General features: G+C 46.3%; 1 protein-coding gene across 1 annotated transcript in view; it reads left to right on the plus strand.

The window, feature by feature from the left end:
• The first annotated feature begins 3,758 nt into the window (after positions 1-3,758).
• Positions 3,759-8,772, plus strand: part of ACACB (acetyl-CoA carboxylase beta) — a 156,470-nt gene continuing 151,456 nt past the window's right edge. The window contains exon 1 of the mRNA XM_032300824.1: positions 3,759-4,248. The gene's annotated coding sequence lies outside the window, so the exon portion shown is untranslated. The remainder of the gene's footprint in view (positions 4,249-8,772) is intronic.

An 8,772-nucleotide genomic window follows, 5' to 3' on the forward strand; every position in this document is an offset into this window, starting at 1 on the left:
TTCATGTGTCATGAATTTTTTTTTCTCCTAAGCATTTAGCAAATGTAAAAACCACTCCTAGCTTAGGAGCTATAGGAAAACAGGCATCTCCAGCCATGGTCTACAGACCCCTGTGTGCGCCCACCATCCGTGTGATGGGAACAAAAAGGCAGCAACAGCTAGGTCAGCCCAGGAAAGAAGAAATTTCCCAGTGGAGAGAATGTCTGAGTGGATATTGAAGTTTCCAGCCACGAAGAGGAACATGTGCATTCAACACTGAGGAGCTGGCCTCTGCAAAGTCAGGACCCACGTGCTGGGTGTGGAGCTGGAAGCTTCCACGTGGCAAGGTTTGGGGAGGCTTCTGAGAACCTGGTGGAATGATTCCTGTTTCCTCCCTTCCCAGGTGAGTTAGAGCTCTGAAAGCTTTTGGAATTGGTAATACAAGGAAGTCAGTTATTAATGTTGAACTGGAAACCTCTGGTTTAAGACAATAATTAATTGTGTGAAAGTCATTGACTGCTTTTGATTTGCATCCAAGCAGGGCAAGGTCAGGGACTGTAAATTGTTTGCATTTAAAAAAAATAGACTTTAGCATGTTGCTAGTATGTTTGCATTATTAGATAATACATCTCTCTGTTAAAATTCACTTTCTGCTTCAGTTTGTTCTTCATATAAGTCTTAGCAAAGGTTTGAAGGAGAAGCAAACTTTTTGTTGTATGCATGTGGTGTTGGCTTTTCAACCTTGCCAAACCTTCAAGATATACAAGGAAAAACAGGTTGGGGGGAGGTGCTCTGGGTAACTTTGAAGGGACCTCACATGTTGGCTTGTGCTGACTCAAGCTGAGAAAACTAGAAGATTCCCCTGCTGGAGATGGCCTCCTTGTCTAGAGTCCTTCTGACACTGTAATTTGGGTCCAACAACATAAAGCTTATGTTTAACATTGTAGTTTAACTCAATGGGAACCAATTTTTGTTTTTATTTTTTTGAGATAAGAGTCTCACTCTGTGGCTTAGGATGGAGTGCAGTGGCTTAATCATAGCTCAACTTAATGCAGCCTCAACTTCCTGGGCTCAGGCAATCCTCCTGCCTCAGCCTCCTGAGCACCTGTGACCACAGGTGTGCACCACTGTACCTGGCTAAGTTTTTAATAGAAGTGGGGTCTTGCTATGTTGCCCAGGCTAGGGAACCGGTTTTTAAATTTTTGAAATATGCTTGGAAATATAAATATTGGTGAGGGGAGCAGACCAGGAGATGGATAATTTTTGTTCTCTGCTTCTTAGTTGTGTATATAGTATGTTCTTTTGTCTCTCTCAATGATGTTTGTGATGAAGGTGTGGGAGAGGAAGGTAGGGAGGCTTCCAACAAGAGGCTAGTGCTCCTCCAGTCTAGAGAAACTAAAACGTACAAAAGTCAGACCCCATCCCTGGAAATTCTGATTTAATTGGTGGGGGAAGGCATCTGGATTCTCATAAAGGGTCTGGTTTGCAGCAGGACTGGTGATTTTTTCCAGGTGCCTTGTTTTGTTAGACCATGTGGTCACTTAATAATTTTGGGGGGCCAGGTGCAGGGCTCACACCTGTAATCCCAGTGCTTTAGGAGGACGAGGCAGGAAGATCGCTTTAGGCCAGGAGTTCGAGACCATCCTGGGCAACATAATGAGACCTTGTGTCTAAAAAAAATGTTTTTTAATTAGCCAGGGGTGGTGTGTGCCTGTAGTTCTAGCTACTTGGGAAGCTGAGGCAGGAGGATCATATGATCCCAGGAGTTCGAGGCTGCAGTGAGCTACGATCCATCCAGCCTGGGCAACAGAATAAGATCCTATCTCTAAAACAAAACAAAACAAAAAATGTAACTTGATGCCTGTGACTTTCTGAAACTAAGAGCTGTTTGAAGAAATACATTTCTATTACTGTTCCTGTGTTTGATGGAAAGAGTTTATGAATAACATTGTTTTCAAGCCTTCCAATTATATTCTAGAAAATACCTGGGTCTTAAAGAGATAGAGTCTAGGAGAACTGAACCACTGCAGAGTTCTTCCTTGGTATGTGTGGGTATGTCTAGGCTTTTTGAAAGTAATTAATTTCATTAGAAAGATAGTAAGTGCTTGTCATGAGCAAGCCCCTGTGCCAGAAGCTCAATACCAGTCATTTCATTTTCTCAACCATATGGTGAAGTAATTGATCAGGACACTGAAGCTCATCCATTTGCTCAAAGTCACGGCTCATGGAGGGAGGATTTGAACCCACATCAGCCTGATTTCAAAGCCTAATAGTCTTGCCACCGTCAACACCCTGCCTAGATCACAGTTATTTGGAATCATTGTGAAGGAATTTTTTTTTTCATATCATGAAAGCCTAAGAATTTTTTTCAATGGAATTTTATAAAAGTGTCCTTGAATCACAGATGGCTCTCCCTAGAAACATAGGTTTGTTTGAGAATCACCTCTTTCGTTGTCTTTTTTTTTTTTCCTGGAGATAAGAGTTTCACTCTGCTGCCCAGGCTGGAGTACAATGGCGGGGTCTCAGCTCACTGTAGCCTCCACCTCCTGGGTTCAAGCAATTCTCCTGCCTCATCCTCCAGAGTAGCTGGGATTACAGGCATGTACCACCGCATCTGGCTTATTTTGTATTTTTAGTAGAGACAGGGTTTCTCCATGTTGGTCAGGGTGGTCTTGAACTCCTGACCTCAAGTGATCTGCCTGGCCTCGGCCTCCCAAAGTGCTAGGATTACAGGAACGAGCTCCCGTTGTTGTCTTAATAGTCTAAGAACCATCACAAGGGCTATTGTGGATGGAGAACATAATGACACGGGCTGGGCTTCGTGCAGGCGTTTGACCCACGTCTTCACCCCCAGTTCCTGTAACATGTACCTGGTGCTGTGGGGTACAGTTGGTGACACTGAGGCTTCCAGAGCTAATGCTTCCAAGTCCAGTGGAGAAATTCCCACAAAGTCCAATATTCGATGACTGTTCCTTATTGGAAAATAAGCCTAGAAAGGAAGTAGCTGTGAACAGGCTGCCCAGCCCCAGCCACAATTTCAATTTAAACCGTTCTGCACAGTTCCACACTCAGCACTCTCACCCCTTTCTCCACTAGCTGTTTAGTAAGGCCATCCTTAGCGAGGCACAATGGCTCAGGCCTGTAATCCCAGCACTTTGGGAGGCCAAGGTGGGCAGATCATGAGGTCAGGAGTTAAAGACCAGCCTGGCCAACATGGTGAAACCCATCTCTACAAAAAATACAAAAATTAGGTGGGCCTGTAATTCCAGCTACTTGGGAGGCTGCGGCAAGAGAATCACTTGAACCCGGGAGGCAGAGGTTGAAGTGAGCCAAGATCATGCCATCGCATTCCAGCTGGGTAACAGAGCAAGACTCCATCTAAAAAAAAAGTAAGGCCATCCTTGTTGGCAGGAAGTGGGGCCGCTAGGCTGTTGTGGCCCTTCCCTTTTGCCTGAGCAGTGCACTTCTGTGTGGGCTCCGCTTTCCTGCCCAGGCAGCTGGGCTGCTCCAGCTGGGACTTGGAGGCAACCTTTGTCCCACATGCCAGCCCTCCCCACATTGCAGAACACTGTGTAACTGCAGTGTGTGCTGAATTTCCTCGTCTCTGCCCAACCCGAGCAAGAGCCAGCCGAACCCGAATGAGAACGTGGGAACAGAGCCCTGTTTTCTCCTTTGATCCCCAAGTCACAAGAAGTTGAAAACATTCCATTCAGTGGCGTGATTCGAGAGGGTTTCGCCAAATCTTTTCAGGGGAGAGAAGCCAGGTGACCTGATAGCAGTCACCTTCCCATTCACGGTGTTCACTGTGGGCTTGTTTCTCAAATGACCAACACCTGTGGGCAGTTAATTTTCAGCCTGTCACAGGAGGGTCCGAATGACTTTGTGCCTACTGCTGACAACAACGTGGACTTTAGATGCCTCGTGGCTTCAATGTCTAAGAATTTAGAAATAAAGCGAGTTATGGGATGGACAGGCAGACAGCAGAACTCTCCCGGGAGGAGCCAGGGCCGCTGCGCAGGTGGTTTGGCACAGGATCTTTCTCTTCTTTGCCCTGGATTGTTGCTGCTATTCAGGGCTCTGAAGGTTAAGTGCTCCAGGATATTTTTAAACAGCAGGGGCCGGTTAATCTAAAAGTGACATTTGCAGTCCCCACAGTAAACAGCCAGCAGGCTTAGATTCAGGCCCTCGGCAAACAAGGAACCTGGAAAATGTAACTCTGAATGCACAGTTGGGAGGACATGGCAAGACAAAAGCTGCAGGAATAAAGTGGTAAGTCAGCTCACCCCTCCCCGGGGACCCAGCCCATTCAGCCAGCATCCAGGTGAATTTGAACCCAAAGTATGGTGAAAGCAAGCCCTGTATGAAGGCCTGCACTTGGGGTCCCCAGGGGAAAAACGATTCCTGTCATCTTTGAAGGAAGCTGATCAGAAGACCTCAAAATGTAATGCAGATGAAAGAGAAGGCCTTTCTTTGCTTCTATAAATGGTGTGGGTCCTTGGACATGCTCCCATATCAGTTCCACAATCTTTTATATAAACATTTCTGTGGGTTTTTTTTTTTTTGCCTCCAAACCTACTGTCTTAAGGAACAGTATTCTGTTTCCTCAAATGGTTGTTCTTTTGTTCTTTTTTTTTTTTTTTTTTTTTTAAGCAGACTAAGGCCAGGTGTGATGGCTTATGCCACCCAGCACTTCCAGAGGCCGAGGCGGGTGGATCACTTGAGGTCAGGAGTTTGAGACCAGCCTTGCCAACATGGTGAAACCCCATCTCTACTAAAAATACAAAAATTAGCCGGGCATGGTGGCAGGTGCCTTAATTCCAGCTACGCGGGAGGCTGAGGCAGGAGAATCGTTTGAACCCCGGAGGCAGAGGTTGCAGTGAGCCGAAATCATGCCACTGCTCTCCAGCCTGGGTGACAGAGCAAGACTCCATCTCAAAAAAAAAAAAAAAAAAAAAAAAAAAAAGGCAGACTAAAAGTAAAGTGTTTGTAGTCGTCCTGTATTCCTAGGAAGACATGACTTTCTTTAAATGTTTAAAAAATGCATTGCAAAATAATATGCAGGTTAAAAAGTCATGCAGCACTGAGCCAAAGTCTCCTTGCTCTGTTGTTCCTGGCTGACCCTCCTCCTCCAGGGAGCCACTGTGCACAGTTTGGTATAAAACCCCCTAGACCGTTTATTCTGTGCGCTCACACTGTACACAGCTATCTCCCATTGTGATAACTTTTATTTTTTAACCTCAGTGGGCCTCCATATAGGTTGGGTGACCAGCCATCCCAATTTGCCCAGGACTGGGGAATTCTCAGGACCTAGAACTTACAGTTTAAAAACCAGAAAGGTGAAGATATCATTTTATAAATTGCATTTTTTTTTTTTTTGAGACAGAGTCTTGCTCTGTCACCAGGCACCAGGCTAGAGTGCAGTGGTGATCTCAGCTCACTGCAACCTCCGCCCCCCAGGTTCAAGCAATTATCCTGCCCCAGCCTCCTGGGTAGCTGGGACTACAGGCGTGCACCACCATGCCTAGCTAATTTTTTTTTGGATTTTTAGTAGAGACAGGGTTTCACCATGTTGTCCAGGATGGTCTCGATCTCTTGACCTCGTGATCCACCCACCTCGGCCTCCCAAAGTGCTGGGGTTACAGACTTGAGCCACCGCACCCGGCCTGCATTTTTTTTTTTTTCTAACAGTGACATGGAGTTCTTTACAAGATTTCTTTTTATGACATCTCCAAGTTTTAAGTGGAAAGACCCAGCCAATCCTAATTCATGTGACTTACAGATGAAAGTATCTCCAATCTATAACTTTCTTTGAGAAGCTCATAAGAGTTATTTGCTTCTGCCCAGGTGTTGCGTAAACTCACTCATGCTTTATCACCTTTAGGTCTGAGACAGGAATTCAAGTGTTACATTACACAAGATACCTAGTCTTCATGGGGAAATAAACATTTTAATCTTTTGAAATAGAGGTTTCCTTGAAGTCTTATCCCGGTAGAAACTTTGGAATACCTTGCTCTTTTTCTTTTTTCCTTTTGAGACAGAGTCTCATTCTGTCACCCAGGCTGGAATGTGGTGGCACGATCTCAGCTCACTGCAACCTCTGCCTCCCAGGTTCAAGCAATTCCTCAATCTCAGTCTCCCAAATAGCTGGGATTGCAGGCAAGCGCCACCACGCCCAGCTAATTTTTGTATTTTTAGTAGAGATGGGGTTTTGTCATGTTGGCCAGGCTGATCTCGAACTCCTGACCTCAAGTGATCTGCCCACCTTGGCCTCCTAAAGTTCTGGGATTACAAGTATGAGCCACTGTGTCCAACCTGGAATACCTTGTTCTCATGCTTCCTCTGAATTTGTGATTCAGGAACTTCTTACTTCAAAGTAGAGTTCATCTGTACCCAGGAAAACGAGGAAACACAGTCAGAAATCTTGCATTTGATCTGAAAAGTGCATTCATGTTTCACATTCTATTCTAATAGATCTCTCTGTTGGCAATGATAATAGTAAATTTATTACCGTAGAGTAAGGTAATTTCCTAGGAAGATAGGCCATGTTCAATTTATTCCAGGAATCCAGGGATCTTTGTATCAGAGAATCCAGGCTGGGCACAGGAGAGAAATCAAGGTATCGATTATTGGATAGTTGGCATACCCCAGGTATTCATAATAATTATGTGATCTCACATAATTCTGAGGACAATCCTAGGAAGGAAGTTCTATTTATTCCATTCCACAGGCCAGGAAAGCCAGGTTCAGAGAATTTCCATGATGGGCTCAGGCCAATCAGATAAGAAATGGCAAAGCGACCGCCCAGTCTGCTGTATTCCAAAAGTCCTGCTCTCTGGACTTACCCCTTAGCCACTCTGACCCATGTTGGGGCCCCAGAAAACAACCACACAGAAAAGGTCCCTTCACGCCAGGTGTGGTGGCTCACGCCTGTAATCCTAACACTTTGGGAGGCTGAGGAGGACAGATCACTTGAGGTCAGGGGTTCAAGACCAGCCTGGCCAACATGGTGAAACCCTAGCTCTACTAAAAATACAAAAATCAGCTGGACATGGTGGCTTGTGCCTGTAATCCCAGCTACTGGGGAGTCTGAGGCAGGACAATCGCTTGACCATGGGAGGTGTGCAGTGAACCAAGATGGTGCTACTGCACACCAGTCTGGGCAACAGAGCGAGACTCCATCTCAAAAAAAAAAAAAAAAGGATTTTGAGATGACACAGTGGCTCATACCTATAATCCAGCACTTTGGGAGGCTGAGGCGGGCGGATCACTTGAGGTCAGGAGTTCAAGGCCAGCCTGGCCAACATGGTGAAATCCTGTCTGTACTAAAAATACAAAAATTAGCTAGGTGTGGTGGTGTGCCTGTAGTCCCAGCTACTTGGGAGGCTGAGGCAGGAGTGTTGCTTGAACCCGGGAGGCGGAGGTTGCAGTGAGCTGAGATTGTGCCACTGCACTCCAGACTGGGCAACAGAGCAAGACTCCATCTCAAAAAAAAAAAAAAAAGGATTTTGCACCACTCCATATTTTTAAATTAAATTATGAGTAAAGGTGATATCAGAGGACAATCTTACACACACTCTCCTTACTATTTAGAAGCAAATCAGCTGCAGACTTCAATCCTAGCTATTACAGAATAATCATGCTCCTCCCAACTGACCTAGAAGACTTTCCCTGCTGTGTTAGAAGGAAGGCTTTGGTCTTTTATTTCCTTACTCTCAACAAAGTGAAGCTTCTGGGGCTCTCCTGATGTGGAGAGCTGCCCATGCAGGGTGGAAACAGGGCTCCAGGGCCAATCAGTGTGGGGAACACCAGGCTGCCTGTGCTTTACAGCAGGACTTCTCAGAGCCTTTACCATGCTAAATGCAGTGGGGACTCTCCAAGATGTGACATTGGGATTTGGCCCCAGAAATGTTATTTTTTGGCAAGGGTGGGAACCCTCTTTCAGGATTGGTATTCATAGTCACCTTTTGCAAAACATGGAGCTGTTTCATTTCATGCCTTCCTCAAATCCTTGCAGGATCCTGGGAGGTGGGACCACAGAATGGATGAGGTTCACAGGCTCAAGCTCTTGAGCAGGGTGCAAGGGGTGGTGTGTGCATGTGTGCGTGCATGTGTGTGTGTGTGCGCGTGTGTGTGGAAATACAGCTCAGTCTCCCAGGGTTCTGGATGAATTTGAACAGGAAGGAACTAGAATAAATTCAGGGAGATCTGCTAACAGGCTGTTGCCCTAGCTCAGCCTTGGAGTGAGGCAATGGTGGGCGTAGGGGAGGGGATGAAGGAAACACTCCCACACACCACACATGGGTGCCACACACGTTCATACCCTGGAGCCGGAGGGCCCAGCCCAGGGCCCAGCTCTACCACCCAGTGATGTGACTGCACAACAGACTTCCCCTCTGTGCCTCATCTCATCATTATTTTTGTGAACATTTAAAGCGATAACACACACAAAGTGCACAGCATAAGACTCAGTGTGTAGTAGGTGCTCAACAAACATCAGCTTTCCTTTTTTGGGGGGGGGACGTAGTCTCGCTCCATTGCCCAGGCTGGAGTGCAGTGGCATGAACTTGGCTCACTGTAACCTCCACCTTCTGGATTCAAGCGATTCTCCTGCCTCAGCCTCCCAAGTAGCTGGGACCACAGGCACACACCACCACACCTGGCTACTTTTTGTATTTTTAGTAGAAACAGGGTTTCACCATGTTGGCCAGGCTGGTCTCAAACTCATCATCTCAAGTGATCCGCCTGGCTAGGCCTCCCAAAGTGCTGGGATTACAGGCATGAGCCACCACACCC

This window comes from Sapajus apella, unplaced genomic scaffold, assembly GCF_009761245.1.
Source record: "Sapajus apella isolate SASKATOON/1434 unplaced genomic scaffold, GSC_monkey_1.0 scaffold2, whole genome shotgun sequence".
In the NCBI taxonomy this organism is placed as follows: Eukaryota; Metazoa; Chordata; class Mammalia; order Primates; family Cebidae; genus Sapajus; species Sapajus apella.